Source organism: Coregonus lavaretus (genome assembly GCF_964263955.1).
Source record: "Coregonus lavaretus genome assembly, chromosome: 17".
In the NCBI taxonomy this organism is placed as follows: domain Eukaryota; kingdom Metazoa; phylum Chordata; class Actinopteri; order Salmoniformes; family Salmonidae; genus Coregonus; species Coregonus lavaretus.
This window is the reverse complement of record NC_140004.1, coordinates 13961620-13979606: the sequence shown is the minus strand read 5'-3', so window position 1 is coordinate 13979606 and position 17987 is coordinate 13961620.

Sequence of the window (17987 nt, the reverse complement as noted above, 5' to 3'; positions counted from 1 at the left end):
ATCCAAATAAAATCCATTTAAATTACAGGTTGTAATGCAACAAAATAGGAAAAACGCCAAGGGGGATGAATACTTTTGCAAGGCACTGTAGGTGATTTGATGTTGAAATGTTGAAGTTGAAAGGGTGCTGGAGTAGTGGAGGCAGCTCCTGTTTTCTTTGGGACTTGCGGTAACTCTCCGTGGTTCTAAATCAATAGTTGTTTAGTAGTCCGAAAATGTCGGAAACATTAACTTGCTTGACCATTCTGTAGGTAATTTAACTGTTTGTTACATGCAATATGCTTTGTGGACTTCACCGGACAGATGTTGCTCTTCAGTTTTGTGATGAAACAAAGATGTGGTTGAATTTATTCTGCCACTGTGTTTTCTTATTGTCTCGGCCTAAGGCCTATATATCAATGTGGCAAGCCATATGAACCAACAGATTATAGAGCAAATAACGCAATTATCACAACACATATGTTGCAATATAGCATTTTTTTCCTGGCTTCCCCAGTGATTTTACCCATGCAACGCTACTTACGCCTGTTGGAACAAAACAGTCCTAGCAAAATGCTAATCACTACGGAATATGTCCAGTTGAGCATTGTCTCTCCAGTTGAGCAGTGTCTCTCCCTGACAGAGGGGAAAGGCTATACGGACACCGCTGGTGTCCAAATTGATGACGTATGTCGCGCAGCTGTGAATCAAATGTGGAGACGAACGGATTCGGTTTTGTCAGTCATCCTGATGAGCCCTTCCCAGCTAGATAGTTTATGCTGGCTAGCTGGCAGTAGCAGCAGCATGGCTCTAGTTATGGTCAAAACTTGTAAAAGAAAGTGATGTTTATTTCGATGGGCGAGGGAGAAATAACTTGTAGTATTGGTCACCATCTGGATGTCACCGTGACATGCCAATTAGCTAATGTAACGACAAACCGGTGTGAATGACCACTGACCAGTGCAATGGTGTTGTATTGAGGTGCTTGCCGACGTGAGTTGCTTCCCACCTGGCAGTTGTAGGCTATCACGTCGCAGGCGGTCAAAGCCGGTTCCAGGTATAAGTGACATAAGCGGTCGCTTAGGGCCCCTGGCCTGACCAAAAGGAACTCAGTCGGGATCTCAACTTACTATTGAGAGTAAGAATAGTAATATTTATGTATAGTCACTTTAACTCTACCCACATGTACATATTACCTCAACTACCTCAACTAGCCGGTGCCCCCGCACATTGACTCTGCACCGGTACCCCCCTGTATATAGCCTCCATACTGTTATTTTATTTTACTTCTGCTCTTTTTTTCTCAACACTTTTTTGTTGTTGTTGTTTTATTGTACTTTTTTAATAAAAAATAAATGCATTGTTGGTTAAGGGCTGTAAGTAAGCATTTCACGGTAATGTCTACACCTGTTGTATTCGGCGCATGTGGCAAATACAATTTGATTTGATTTGATTTGATACCCATGTTTAATTCTGACTCCATGTTCGTCCTGTTTGTGATTAACTTTGTTTATCTCATAGTTTACTGAAAAATCCTCATCAGTAGCTAGACTGTGTAGCCAATATCTGGTCAAGGTGACAGCTAAAGCACATTTATTGTAGTGATTTTCACAGAAAATGTACACCTGCAGTATGCATTAACGTCATTTTTTTGTTCTTTTTTTTTGTGTTGAACAATTACTCCAATAAACAGATCAACATCCTAGCAGTCACTGCTAGCGGTACACATCCCTCTCTCCCCGAGACGCGCAGGTCCGTACAGCTCGTTCCATTTCCGCATCTAGTTCAACATCCACTCGAGATCCAATTCAACATCCACTCGAGGACGTTCCATCCATCTGGACAGTGGATATAGCCAGAGCCATATATTTAAAGAGTTGGGCCAACTTTTAGAATGTTGAATATTGTTCTAATTCTAGACATTCAGTTACATGGCATTTTTTCTATATTCCCCATGTAATGTAATGGGGTGCTAACATGGATGCCATAGAATTTTGAAGTGTCATGTAAGCTAGGCTAAATGCATTATAATGCTCATTCTGTTAAAGGGAGCTAACATGGCTGCCATAAAATGTTGTAGTGTCATGTAAATGCATCATAATGCAGAAATCTCAATGTCCCAATTCTCTCAAAACATGGCTTTGGATATAGCGTGGTCAGATATCAAGTTTTGCAAAAAAAAAAAAAAAACTTTGTAAAGCACATGTCAAGTAAATGTTTTAAAAGTATAAGAACAGCCATAATTCATACACATAGAAAGGGACCCATGAGCATTAATTTCAGATGAAATAATGAATAATGTGAAAAATTAGCATTTATCACGTTTTGGAATAAAACCCTTAATTTCCAGAACCATTGTAGTTAATGTATTAATATATATTGACCAACCCACTATAACATATTATTGTGAACTAGACACAAATTATTTATTGGAAATTCAAGACAGGCATACGAAAAACCTTTTTTTTCCTGTGAAGTACACGATTTTGTATACAGTGCCTTTCAATCACAGATAAAGACAGTAGGTTACTTCAGACAGAAATAAGAGGAAGGGAGGGATGTTGATTGACAGGCGTATAATGGGAAGGTCTAGCAACCCAAACGCTGTATGTTCGAATCACATCATGGACAACTTTAGCATTTTAGCTAATTAGCAGCTTTGCAACAATACTTACAACTTTTTAACTACTTAGCTAGCATGTTAGCTAACCCTAACCTTAACCCTTTAACTACTTAGCTAACATGTTACCTAACCGTAACCTTAACCCCTAACCCTAACTCTAATCTAACCCTAACCTTAATGCCTAACCTTAACCCCTAACCCTAACCTTAACCCATAGCCTAGCTAATGTTAGCCACCTAGCTAACCTAGCTAACATAATTTTGTCTATATTACAATAAGTTGTGTTATTGTGTTGATATTGACACAGAAAATACTTAATATGACTTGAAGGTCATTCAGTGTGAGGGCCATTGAGTTTTGTTCTGTATCTTCAGTCTGTGGTAAATTAATCCCACTGACCAGAGCTGGAGGAGTGTTGAATGGACATAGGCATCCCTCTAAATGGCCCAGCTGGACTCCACTTGAAGGGAGAGATATGGACAGAAAAATGCACCATCCATATCTCTGGCTCAAGGACACAGACGTTGTTTTAGGAGACTAGCCAAAATCTGTCTTTGTTGGATGAGTAGCTAGCTACCTTACAGAGGAGACTATATTAAATTCATGGTATTTGGGACCAGGGAGATTAGGCTGCACATGGTGTAAACTTAGCTTTCAATCAAATTCCCAGGGTAGGGAGTGTGGGATAGATGGATACAGTGATGAAAAGTAGAAGGCGAAAAGATGTACAGTATCTGCAGATAGCGGCTTTTCAAGTGACAGGATACTTCACACTCAGTAATAAAATCACAATTCTCACCTCATTTTTTGATATAATTTTATAACAGTGAATTAAAGATGATTTTTCATTTGATTAAAACTTTTATTTCAGTTTTGCAAACTGAGGTAAACATTCATATTGAATTATTTTCTGTGGACGTGAGTGAAAAAATTACTAGCTGCATTCTATCAGTCTGACACTTTTCCAGGAACATTTTAAAGGCCCTGTGCAGTCCAAATTCAGTTTTTCCAGTTTTTTTTATTATATTGTACAACAGCTGATGAAACTGATGCTGTAAAAGTGTGGAAAAAATGTATCTGTGTTGTTTCCTGATAGTTGCTGGTTGAAAAATACAATCTACACAGGACCTTTTAATAAGCAGGTTTGCAGGGGCGGGAGTTTAGGCTTTCCATGTTGACATCACCATGCAGTAAATTGGTTAATAGACCAATAACAAAGAGAGTTCCAAACAGCTAGTTTTCAGTTTCCCCCTCCCCACTTAGACAACTCCCAGACAGTCCTAGCAAAAGTATTGCTTGAGGAATATGTTTTTGCTAAAAAGCTATTTTGGACCATTTTAGTGGGAATCTATAGACTGGTTGGTTGTTTAGCAACAAAACCGACGCGTGCGCAAATATGGGGCAAAACAGACATGGTTGGCTTAGATTTTTGACAGCATATAAACTATATTTTGTCTCCAAATGTTTATTAAAAACATAAATATATACATTTTCACAATGAGTACTTGGCGTCTCTCAAATGCATCAATACAGTTGCAGGTTAGCTAGCTAGCGATTTAGCCATATTAGCATTGACATGAAATCAGTCAAAACAACTCAAAACATCAAGAACAAGATAAAACTAGCTGAAACGAGCCACCTACGATTCCCCACATGACAGCTTCTTGTCATTGTTGCTAGCTTCATAACAGTGGGAGGCTACCGGCCACATCGATAAGCGCGCATAATTTTAGTGATGTTGTCAGCCAACCCGTCTATTACAGTAAGGTACTTAATTTTTACACAGAAATGATTTGATATTGATATAAAAACAGATGCATTGGGCCTTTAATGAATGCTGAGATATGCAAGCAAATTCTTTTCCCAAAGCTTTATAATTCCTATTCCATTTATCCTGACATGACCCTATCCTGGGACCGACCTCAAGAAGTGGAACTGTCAGCAAAAAATAGGGAATTTGTAGGGAAGCAAGGAGATACATTTTTGGGGGGTTTCATGGGATGAAAGACATAAAGAAACCCTTATAATATAATATGCTGATTGCTGTTTCAAAGCTATAATGAACGTTCAGGCTGCTGCATCTAGTAATAATTAATTTATTATACCCATAACAGTACATAGTAAACATTACATCTTTGTCATTCTGTAATTAGAAACTATGTGAGAACACTCACACAAACCCCATACCCAACAATCATGTCGATACAGACAGCTGTAATCAATGATGAAGTCTTGGTACATCCCCAAACAACACATTGCCTTTTAACAGTTACAGTTTGCCATCCTCCTATATAACAAACAGTCTAGCCCTATCAAGTCATTAGCCAGCCTATTCCACTTGAGACTCGTTGCCTTGATTAAGACATAATGCCTAACAAGCCACACCAGAGAACAAGAGAGCAACAAGACAGCTACCATATGGAATAGCAGCACATAGCTAAGATGTCAGTGGTGAAGTATAAGAATTAAGTGGAAAATGGTATTGTCCACCTCACTAGTATGTCTGATGATCTCAAACCTTGACTTGATGTGTGTGGATTGAAGAGAAATGCAAAGGTGCAAATGCTTCTGGAATACATACTGAGACTAACCATTCACCGGAAAGAATACTTGGAAACCTGTTGACAGAGTAGCTCCAGTGACCAGGTAAGTTGTTTTCTTTGAAAATAGCATTTCATATTTCATATATGGCTATGTTAAAGGGGCAATCTGTGATTGCTACATACATTTGGGGACTTTTAAATTGATTATATATACAGGTACTCATTGATTCTTGAAAAACATAACTTCTAAATGCTTAATGAGCTTAGTTCAAATACCCCATCAGAACCCAAAATATAAGCTTGTTTTACCAAAACAGTGGCAGGGTAATGCTTTGTTATTGTTTGAAATGCAGATTGGCCCTTTAAAATGAGGTGGTCTCTTACCATTTCAGTGTTTCCTGAATGAAAAAAGTGGAAGAAAATAAAAAGAAGCAGTAGAATAAAACGGTCAATATCTTACTTTTATGTATTGTTATATGTTTGTTATCAGACAGAATAAATTCAACATTAATTCCATCATGTTCCTCTTGTTGACTAAATCAAAGAGATTATGATTGTCAGATGTACAGTTGAAGTCGGAAGTTTACATAAACTTAGGTTGGAGTCATTAAAACTTGTTTTTCAACCACTCCACAAATGTCTTGTTATCAAACTATAGTTTTGGCAAGTCGGTTAGGACATCTACTTTGTGCATGACACAAGTAATTTTTCCAACGATTGTTTACAGACAGACATTATTTCACTTATAATTCATTGTATCACAATTCCAGTGGGTCAGAAGTTTACATACGCTAAGTTGACTGTGCCTTTAAACAGCTTGGAAAATTCCAGAAAATGATGTCAGGGCTTTAGAAGCTTCTGATAGGCTAATGGACATAATTTGAGTCAATTGGAGGTGTACCTGTGGATGTACTTCAAGGCCTACCTTCAAACTCAGTGCCTATTTGCTTGACATCATGGGAAAATCAAAAGAAATCAGCCAAGACCTCAGAAAAATTTTTGTAGACCTCCACAAGTCTGGTTCATCATTGGGAGCAATTTCCAAACGCCTGAAGGTACCACGTTCATCTGTACAGACAATAGTACGCAAGTATAAACACCATGGGACCACGCAGCTGTCATACTGCTCAGGAAGGAGACACGTTCTGTCTCCTAGAGATGAACGTACTTTGGTGCGAAAAGTGCAAATGAATCCCAGAACAACAGCAAAGGACCTTGTGAAGATGCTGGAGGAAATAGGTACATGTGTCTATATCCACAGTAAAAACAAGTCCTATATCGACATAACCTGAAAGGCCACTCAGCAAGGAAGAAGTCACTGCTCCAAAACCGCCATAAAAAAGCCAGACTATGGTTTACAACTGCACATGGGGACAACGATCGTACTTTTTGGAGAAATGTCCTCTGGTCTGATTAAACAAAAATATAACTTTTTGGCCATAATGACCATCGTTTGGAGGAAAAAGGGGTACGCTTACAAGCTGAAGAACACCATCCCAACCGTGAAGCACGGGGGTGGCAGCATCATGCTGTGGGGGTGCTTTGCTGCAGGAGGGACGGGTGCACGTCACAAAATAGATGGCATCATGAGGAAGGAAAATTATGTGGATATATTGAAGCAACATCTCAAGACATCAGTCAGGAAGTTAAAGCTTGGTCGCAAATGGGTCTTCCAAATGGACAATGACCCCAAGCATACTTCCAAAGTTGTGGCAAAATGGCTTAAGGACAACAAAGTCAAGGTATTGGAGTGGCCATCACAAAGCCCTGACCTCAATCCTATAGAAGATTTGTGGGCAGAACTGAAAAAGCGTGTGTGAGCAAGGAGGCCTACAAACCTGACTCAGTTACACCAGCTCTGTCAGGAGGAATGGGCCAAAATTCACCCAACTTATTGTGGGAAGCTTATGGAAGGCTACCCAAAACATTTGACCAAAGTTAAACAATTTAAAGGCAATGCTACCAAATACTAATTGAGTGTATGCAAACTTCTGACCCACTGGGAATGTGATGAAAGAAATAAAGCTGAAATAAATCATTCTCGCTACTATTATTCTGACATTTCACATTCTTAAAATAAAGTGGTGATACTAACTGACCTAAGACAGGACATTTTTACTAGGATTAAATGTCAGGAATTGCGAAAAACTGAGTTTAAATGTATTTGGCTAAGGTGTATGTAAACTTCCGAATTCAACTGTAAGTGATGGACTATGTCATTTGTCTGTTTTTCTATGATCCTATGTACATTAAACCACCTAGTCCTATAAACAACACTGACTTTCCATTTCAGAAACACAATCAGCTATGAAACACAGAAATCAATACTCACAATGTCATAGAAACGACAGTATTTCCCTGTAATGGCTTGTTACATGATAGCCACTGGTATATAAATATATTTCAGAAACTAAAAGTCACATACATATTATAGGCCTTACCAAACATGTAAAACTGTTTCAAAATCTAATTTCATAGAGGCAATGGCATAAGTAAGCCTTCATAGAATTACAGACTTCTGTAGGATTGAGACTATTAATTGAGGCCAGAGGTGAGCCAGAAGATAACAAGATTAAAATATTGTCTCAGTGAACATTATCACCCAGCACCATGCTCTCATCAGTTTCTGTTTAGTGGACATGTTTATTTTGGTCTGATCTATTTTGGTCTTTTAACGTTTGGCAATGTGACACGGCCCAGTTTCTATAAATTGTGATTCTTCATGTTTGCCTGACAGGAATAACCAAAGGATGTGACGTCACAAAGTCGAACCAGTTCCATACAACAAAGGGCGGAAAAGGAAGGCCTAACCTGACAGTTTGGAGTCCTGATCACTGGCCCTTATGTTCTATAAGCATCAATCATGTTTACTTCTTTCTTGTATCATTGGTGTATTGAAACACTTAGCATCTGTCTAAATTGTTCTTTACATATGAAATGTATCATTACCATAATTGATCAGAAAGGATAAAAAAAGGCATTCACTGATATTTTTCAAATAGTTGTGTTCTGTTTATCAACTACAGTAAGGTATTCTAACCACACACCCCTCTATTTCACTTCCATAACATAACATAATGGTAGGTGCAATCGTCCCAGGTAAACTCAGAGTCCAGTGCCATGTCTATCAGTCTTTCTCAAACTTTTTTTTGTCCCAGGAACCACCAAACGATATGGTTCTTCCTCATCTGAGGACCGCTTACATCAAATCTATTAACGAGAGCTGACTAAATGTATATTGGCTAACCATGTCAGGGACCAGTGTTGGTCCACAGACTGGAGGTTGAGAAACACTGATCATGTATCCATCACTCCATGCTTTTTTAACCTTAAAAGCACCAAGAGGGGTACATGACCCCAAGGGGTCAAAATGTCATAATTTGAAGAGTTTCATTCCAAAACACTCTATATACATTTTTAGATATGTTGGTAAATTTGCTTTTATTGTTCAAATAAATTATGAAAGAGATTGGTGTACTTTTTCCACTGTCTAATCACTATCTAATCATGGTGTTCAATGACAGACATGTATTTGTTTAAAATGTATCACTTGATGGTTTCATTTCAGAGAGACAAATAATCATGTTTTTTTTGCTAAATGCTATATATCTGCCTCACTCTCAGAGAAATAAGTAGTACTGCTAGGTTTTACACAGTCAAATGTAACAAATAAAAATAATAATAATAAAGAAATGTACAAAAGATACATTTGTGACATCAATATTTAAACTAGATGGTAATTTTCCATGAAGAAAAATTGTGGGACTTGCTTTAACTCTTTCAACATATTATTGTGGTAGTGGAAGACGTTTAAAACGTTTTACTTAAGCCAAGCAGTTAAATATAGTCAATGTTAAATGTAGTAAAATAATTGGTCTGATTACTTTGATAGACTACCATATCAACCTGTATGACCCTGTACCGCCATTGTGCAACCTTGGAGACCATCTTCAGAATAGTGGATTTAGACAACTCCGGTAACAATACTCTTTTACTCCACTTTCATTCCATGTATTGTTTCTTCAGGTGAATGTTTTGATCCTGTAGTATCTAACCAGTTTATGATTTTGCTGACGTTTGCAAATGGTGTGTTAGAGGAAGTTGGCTCTGCTTGCGGAAACATCTGGAAAGCATTACTATAGGGGCCCCCTAAAACAGAGGAGAGTCTGTTATGTGAAGGCCAGGGATTGGTCTAATGAAAAACCACCCATATTATGTTACATATTATAAATACCAGGGTTGGAACAAAGGACGGGGAGAAATAACATATTAGAGATTGGGTTGGTTGTTCTCCGGATTTTCTGCAGAAATCTGTAAATTGACGCTGAAATCTTTGATGTAATAAACCATTATAATCGAGGACAGTGTCAGCGGATTTCTTGTCATCACAGCATAATCAGCATCATTGTCTCGACACTACAATCCCACAAGACGTCAATCACCTGTTACCTGTGTTGACTCGGTTATTTGTTTGGGATGTGTAGTTTGCGTGCGTACACTCAGACGCCGTAGTTATTGAGGCCAATCACCCTGTAATCCATCTGTGGGGTGTTAAAACTAATGTCAGCAGCAGGTGGTGGCTGACTCTCGAAGTTAAATTGAGAATTAACCCACTGATCTCCTAGTGTCACATCCAGCCAACTGAAGCCAGCCCTGCTACATATCTCTCCCCTACTCCCACTGGCTCTCCATCTCTCCTCCACTTTTCTCCTCCCTCTCTCTCTCTCCTCCTTCTCCCTCCCCTCTCTACCATTCTCCCCCTTTCTCCTGCCTCTCCCTCCCCTCCTCCTCCCCTCTCTCCTCCAGGGTTTATCACAATGGAGGACTTCCGTCAGACGTGGGAGCTGCTGAGTGCCGACTTAAAGATGGAGATCACTGATGAGGCCATCTCAGACCTGTCCATCACCATAGACACCAACCAGGATGGCAACATTAACGAGTTCATGGAGGCCTTCCGGCTGACTGACATGAAGAGCCGGCTGGATAGGGGAAAGAGCATGTTCATGGGGACCGCCACTGACCTGACAAAACTGGAGGGGGACCCCAATATATGAGGGAGTAGTGGGGCTGGAGGGGGACACCAACATATTTTGGAGTACTGGGAATAAGTGAAAAAAGCAGACACTCAAGACCCAAGACACCCAAGACCAGGAACTACTACTAGCTGGAGTTGTTCAGTATGGAGAGACAGAGAGGATGGAAGAGACTGCTTGTTAATTACCTCAGGGACTACGGAGGGAGAACAAAAAAACGAACAAACAAATCAACCAAAAAGCTGCTTTGAGACACTGACACTATGGAGTGTTACAGCAGTGCCGAATAGACTAGAAGGTGGATAGAAGCCAATTAATCTCCTTGGTGATTAGAGAGATGGATGGATATTATTTTCATCATAGGTTGAAGTTCAAGAAGACACCACAGAGGGATGTGGTATTGGATTAATTCAGTCCATATGCATATCCAGAGCCCAATGATAAACATACACAACGTCGTCAAAGCTTATGTCATTCCAAGCAGAGTGACTTGCACATAATTTGAAACTTTCAAACATTCAATTTATGCCAGACTCACATAAATAGATCTGGACTAACTGTTATTGGTGCCTTAGTGATAGAATAGGGAAAGCCATCAATTTAGTGAAACTCTTATTAGTGTACTGATTGTATTGTCATTACCAACGGACAGTCACCTGTTCACTGGATGTTGCAGTGGGATTATATCTCCATTGGGACATTGGTCCTTTCTCACAAGAGCGGACCTCAAGCTCAGTGGCACCCACTGGTTTACTGTATAAACACCACTACAGGAGAAGGAGGCAGAAACTACCTCTCCAAATGTTTTTTTGTTTGTCTTGGACCCATCACTGTAATTGTCCTAACTTTTACTAAGCCCCATAATTCCTTCCATCATAAAAAAAAACTGCAATTGTTGGGCAACCTATAATTTAGCCTGATGTTTGGTTCACTTGTAATTACTGTAAATTGCTGTTGATGCTGTAATGTTATTTGACATATTGGAATGCATTGGATGTAAACATAAGTGACATTACTTTTGATTAATATTTTTAACAAAACAAGCTAAGCATGTGTACGTATGGGTAATTCATCCAAGAATGTCAGGTAGAATGTTTCTGTTTTTTATTTGTGTGTTTCACAAATAAAATCTTGATGACCTGATAGCGAACTTGGTAAAAAATATTTTTTGAAGCAACTATGAGTTTATTTTTAGAGGTACAACAAAATAGTTACTGGAGAGCAATAGTGGCAAATATTATATAATAATATCATTCAACAATACATCAAAATAAAAATTTCTGAAACATCCAAAGGAAAACATTGGTATTAATAAATAAAAAACACTGTGCAAGCAGGTCAATGCAATTTTTTAAAGAGAAGGATGTGAATACTGAGCTCTTTACGAGTAACCACCAGATGGCGCACATACACCACTTGTTGTTCACGTGCGTATATCCAATCAGACAGAAGGCTGTCTCAGTACTCTATTACTTCCTTTCCTTATCTCCTTTCCTTAATTAATACTGATAGGTGAAATGAATTGATTTCAGCCACATTTCTTTCACCTGTTATGTTGTTTCAGATCAGCCGTCAGGAAGGAAAAGGGGCTATACTACTATTGAGATACAGCCATGGGTAGACGAATTTGCCCTACACTCCTCCTGCATGAGCTTTTCTTGATGAATCAATATTGTTTTAATGCTGGCATGTGTGATGTGATTTCTGAAGAAAGAAAAAAGGTTTTATTTCATGTTCATTAAATGCCCGACAAAGTGAATTACTAAGCTCAACAGGAATAAAAGGACCTGAGAACACTAAACAAAGATAAGCTTACACCCACGCATTGCAGACAGTGCCCAAACATGCCTCAAATTCAGTGTGGTGGTATGTCCATTTTCAAGACTTTCAAAACAACTATGGTAGAGGATATGGAGATGGAAAAAACATGCCAGAAGTGTCCATGTTCAATGTATGTAGGAAGAATAGGATGGCCTATAGGAATTCCTGAGCCTGAGATCATGCTAGAAGAGGGACAAACAGCATTATTCTCTGCTGGAAGCAAGGCAAGGTTATTTATGTTTTGAAACTACTGTGTTCCTTTGTTTCCCAGAATCCATATGAGGGCCTGTAGGGGTGGTGGCTGGACAATAAGGTGACTGACTACTACAGAGGTAACATACAGTTGAAGTCGGAAGTTTACATACACCTTAGCCAAATACATTTAAACTCAGTTTTTCACAATTGCTGACATTTAATCCTAGTAAAAATTCCCTGTCTTAGGTCAGTTAGGATCACCACTTTATTTTAAGAATGTGAAATGTCTGAATAATAGTAGACAGAATGATTTATTTCAGCTTTTATTTCTTTCATCACATTCCCAGTGGGTCAGAAGTTTACATACACTCAATTAGTATCTGGTAGCATTGCCTTTAAATTGTTTAACTTGGGTCAAATGTTTCAGGTAGCCTTCCACGAGCTTCCCACAATAAGTTGGGTGAATTTTGGCCCATTCCTCCTGACAGAGCTGGTGTAACTGAGTCAGGTTTATAGGCCTCCTTGCTCGCACACGCTTTTTCAGTTCTGCCCACACATTTTCTATTGGATTGAGGTCAGGGCTTTGTGATGGCCACTCCAATACCTTGACTTTGTTGTCCTTAAGCCATTTTGCCAATACTTTGGAAGTATGCTTGGGGTCATTGTCCATTTGGAAGACCCATTTGCGACCAAGCTTTAACTTCCTGACTGATGTCTTGAGATGTTGCTTCAATATATCCACATAATTTTATTTCCTCATGATGCCATCTATTTTGTGAAGTGCACCAGTCCCTCCTGCAGCAAAGCACCCCCACAGCATGATGCTGCCACCCCCGTTGCAAACCGTAGTCTGGCTTTTTTATGGTGGGTTTGGAGCAGTGGCTTCTTCCTTGCTGAGCGGCCTTTCAGGTTATGTCGATATAGGACTTGTTTTACTGTGGATATAGATACTTTTGTACCTGTTTCCTCTTGCATCTTCACAAGGTCCTTTGCTGTTGTTCTGGGATTGATTTGCACTTTCGCACCAAAGTACGTTCATCTCTAGGAGACAGAACGCATCTCCTCCCTGAGTGGTATGACGGCTGCGTGGTCCCATGGTGTTTATACTTGCGTACTATTGTTTGTACAGATGAACATGGTACCTTCAGGCGTTTGGAAATTGCTCCCAAGGATGAACCAGACTTGTGGAGGTCTACCATTTTTTTTCTGAGGTCTTGGCTGATTTCTTTTGATTTTCCAATGATGTCAAGCAAAGAGGCACTGGGTTTGAAGTTAGGCCTTGAAATACACCCACAGGTACACCTCCAATTGACTCAAATGATGTCAATTAGCCTATCAGAAGCTTCTAAAGCCATGACATCATTTTCTGGAACTTACTGTATGTAAACTTCTGACCCACTGGAATTGTGATAGAGTGAATAAGTGAAATAATCTGTCTGTAAACAATTGTTGGAAAAATTACTTGTTAGATGTCCTAACCGTCTTGCTAAAACTATAGTTTGTTAACAAGAAATGTGTTGACTGGTTGAAAAACGAGTTTTAATGACTCCAACCGAAGTGTATGTAAACTTCCCACTTCAACTGTACAAGCCACAGCCTGCCCTCTGGCCCTCTTCTCAGTCACAACCCCCCAAAATTCTGGTAACTTTCCCAAAATTCCCTGGTTTTCCAGAAATCCTGGTTGGAGGATATCAGATTTCCTGCTTATTCCCTTCCAATTCCGGGAATCTTTCAACTGGGATTTCTGGAAAACCTGGGAATTTTGGGAAAGCTCGAGGAGTTTTGCAACCCTAGCTACTGTAGGGGTGTTACTAAGGAGGAAAACATGACTATTTTGTTAAGTTAAAGCTATAATTTGTGAACATTTCTTATTGTTAATATGCACAAAGCTCTCTTATCTGAAATCCTCAATAATGGAATGCAGAGATTCTAGCATACTATGTGAAGGCACCAATAAATACCATGAGCAGAAAAAAGGTATGTTAAACTACTACAGTCTCAATTAATTAAAAAGTAAAACATGAGTATTTATTGGTAGTGTTGGTATCATGTTAAAAGCAAAACACAGCCGTCAACTGTATTCTTTGCAACTTTATATTTTGGGCAAATACACAAAACATTTTTACAAAAGCATTGTATAAACATTTGTGCAGTGTAAATGATCAAAACTAAAAATAATGTATATTACATTTGAAATCGTTTTGCACCCAACATGACATGAGGATTGTCATTCTCAGCAGCAAAAAAAAATTTTATAACTCAGAAGTAACATGAAATGTCTGTTAGATGGTGACTGAGACTTTAAGAAACAGACACAAAATGAAATGTGAAAAAATAAACAGTTGCTACACTGCTCAAATACATTTCTTGAAAGCAAATTAAGGAAATAAAGGATGGTTTTGCACTACAGTTCTTTTTCCATGAAGGAGGGCTTCATTCATCTATGGGTTAGATTGCTTGTACATGACCCTTGTGCCCATCCAGGCACTAAGGCAATCTCCTTCCACATGTATACAGATTATCAGCCTTCCAATTAAATCACCCCAGTTGGAGAAAACAGTGCACTGGCTGCACAAAATTGTCTACATAAGCTTATCATCCCACACACACACACAACCATCAAGGAATTCTCTCTAAGAACATTTGTGAGACGGCAATATTTAAAGATCAACTGAAATGTGCTCGATGACCCCCAGTTGAATATTACTAAACTGTAAAAAAATAAAATGAAATAAAAATAAACAAAAATATTGGAAATGAAACGGACCACCAAAAAAAAAATTATACAAATTCTGAAAACAAATAACATTGAACATATGGATACATAAATATTGTCAGATTACATAACATTTAATAAAATGTATTTTTATGTAACATTGTATTGCTGTGTCAATACATAAAACGTATTTTTCCCCCCGCACATTAGAGCGGCATTTGTGCATAACAAGCAATACAGATCGCCCAAGTCTCTTGATATTAGTAATACTGATCGAATTATAAAAACATTTTTTTTGCCTTGTTGGGAAAAGAACACGACTCAAACACTGTTGTAAATACCCTGCACTTGGATCCTGGCACAGCTTTAAATGACGTGCATCTGAAATGGCACCCTATTCCCTAAACAGTGCAATACCTTTGACCAGAGCCCTTTGGTCCCTGGTCTAAAATAGTGCACTGTATAAGGCAGTCTTCTCCAACCCTGTTCCCGAAGAGCTACCCTCCTGTAGGTTTTCACTCCAGCCCCAGTTGTAACTAACCTGATTCAGCTTATCAACTAGCTAATTATTAGAATCAGGTGTGCTAGATTAGGGTTGGAGCAAAAACCTACAGGACAGTAGCTCTCCAGGAACAGGCTTGGAGAGCCTTAGTATAAGGTATACGGTACAATTACTAGAAGGTAGGCGGTGGTGGTGGCACAACCGTTATCTCTGAGGAGAGTAAACACAAGCTGGAACAGATCTATGTAGGTTATCTTTGGTCACGCACAGGGGAGCGAATGGACTTGAATGATTGAGTACAAAGGTGAATGGGACTAGTCAGTCAGACAGTGTCTCAGATGTGTGTGTGTGTGCACGCGCATGCGCACCGTTAAGTACATAACACACACATGGCTCTCAGGTTTAAGGTCTTATATGTTCAAGTCAATAAAGGATAGTATGATATACTGTGATGATTATACAAGTACAGCCATGTGTCACACCCTGGCTCTGGGGACTCTCGTATGTTGAGCCAGGGTGTTCGTTTCTATGTTTTGTGTTGTAGGTTGTGGGTCTAGTTTTTGCATTTCTATGTTGGCCAGGGTGGCTCCCAATCAGAGACGGCTGTAGCTCGTTGTCTCTGATTGGGAGCCATACTTAGGTAGCCGTTAGGCATTCGTTTGGTGTGGTTTCTTGTTCCTTTTGGTTTGTGTGTACCGTATGGTTTGTATTGTAACCAAGGACTTCACGTTTCGTATCGTTTGTTGTTTTGTTTGTGTGGTGTACTAATAAAATATGTACGCATCTCACGCTGCGCATTGGTCCACTTCCTCTATCGACGATCGTGACACCATGCTTGCACAAGGCAATGATTGCCTGTGTGTACGTACAGTAGGTTTCAAACTGAAAAGAAGGCCTATTGTGAATTGGTTCTTGATATATAATCATGACCAGTTTATCAGAGTACATCCCCAAAGCCATGTCTGACAGGCATCCTTAATGGCACAAACAAACAAACTAATGCTTGAACAACTCTCCTTCATTTGTTTACTAGGGCATCCATCTAGACCTCCACAGACAGGATTTCAATTTTTACCAACCCAAGCTATCATCACCCACAGAAACAAGTACAACAAATATAAAAATGATCTCAATATGGACAATTCTTCAGCCACTTTGTCTGCCACAATTACAACTGAGATCAAAGCATCATCAGTTAACAGAAGTGGTGTTAAAAACCATGATACTTGATGTTACAATTTTGCTATCTATAGTTATCTGCTAATTCCAGTAAATGGCAGCAAGCTTTGGGCATTGTATCCTATGCTCAAATAATCTTCAACATTTAAAGAGTTCACAGACCAGACTTATCAATTCAGAAGCGTTGATACCAGTTTCTGTTGGAACAACCCTAAACAGAATATGAGCATGGATGGTTTATCCACAGAAAAATACAAGCCCATAGGTTATGGCAATTATTTGCAGCAATAATAGATAAAGAAAAATATTAAATGTACTGAAAAGCAAGTAACAAAGGCAAAGTGTCCATCTAGAATTACACCTCAGGAACCAAAGAAAAACAACCCTGGGTCAAACCACTGAAATGCACTGAAGGACCATTGCATTTTACATAACATGGCCAAAAAAATACAGGGCACGTTTTCTTTTTTTGGAAAGTGCAGGAATCACATTTCCAAGTTGACAGTATTATGGACTTAGTTCATTTTTTCCAGAAGCAACTGCCAAAAGCCTTGACACAACACAGAGACTAGTGACCAACGACAGCAACAAAAAACATAACATAAGACAAATAGTGATTCAAGTGCCGTGTTTGTCTGAATACCTGAAGCTCCTTGGCTAGCCAGTTGACTCTGTTCGACATAACATGCACAGCAGAAGCAGTGTGCAGGGCCTGACTGTTTATTCTAGAAATCACTTATTTTCTTCTTTACAGGGCACCCGTCTGTGTTCAAATCAAATCTTATTGGTCACATGCGCTGAATACAACAGGTGTAGACTTTACCGTGAAATGCTTACTTACGAGCCCTTTCCCAACAATGCAGAGTTAAGTAACAAAACAATGCAAAAAATGTAAATATAATATGTATAATATGCTTCTAGCAGGGTACAGTCTATGTGAAGACCTGTTACCTTGTTATGAGGACTGTATTAGCAATCCAAATTGTGCTCATCCTAAGTATCAGTGAAGACACACAATGTGGGTCGACTGTTGTTTAAAAAATGTTTGTCTTAGACACACCTTTGACTACTTGCTGGATTAGGTCAGAGGTAGCCTAACATTTCCCCATTACGTATGTACAACTAAGATATCCAGCTTTTTACCATATCCACATAAAGAACCAACAAACGGAACAATTGTAAGGCAGAAAGTAGGTTCAAGTCTCCCTTGTACTGTAGGTTTGTCTTCCATTTTGAATATTAGATTCAAGTCTATGGCATATCTACTTCGGCTATAGGTACAATCCCCTAACACCACAATGGGAAAAGCAGCTATCTACTAATGCCTTATCTTCTGAGGACTTTGACATGTCTTCAAAAGGTTTCCAAAAATGCTGTGTTAAATAAAAAAAGCTAA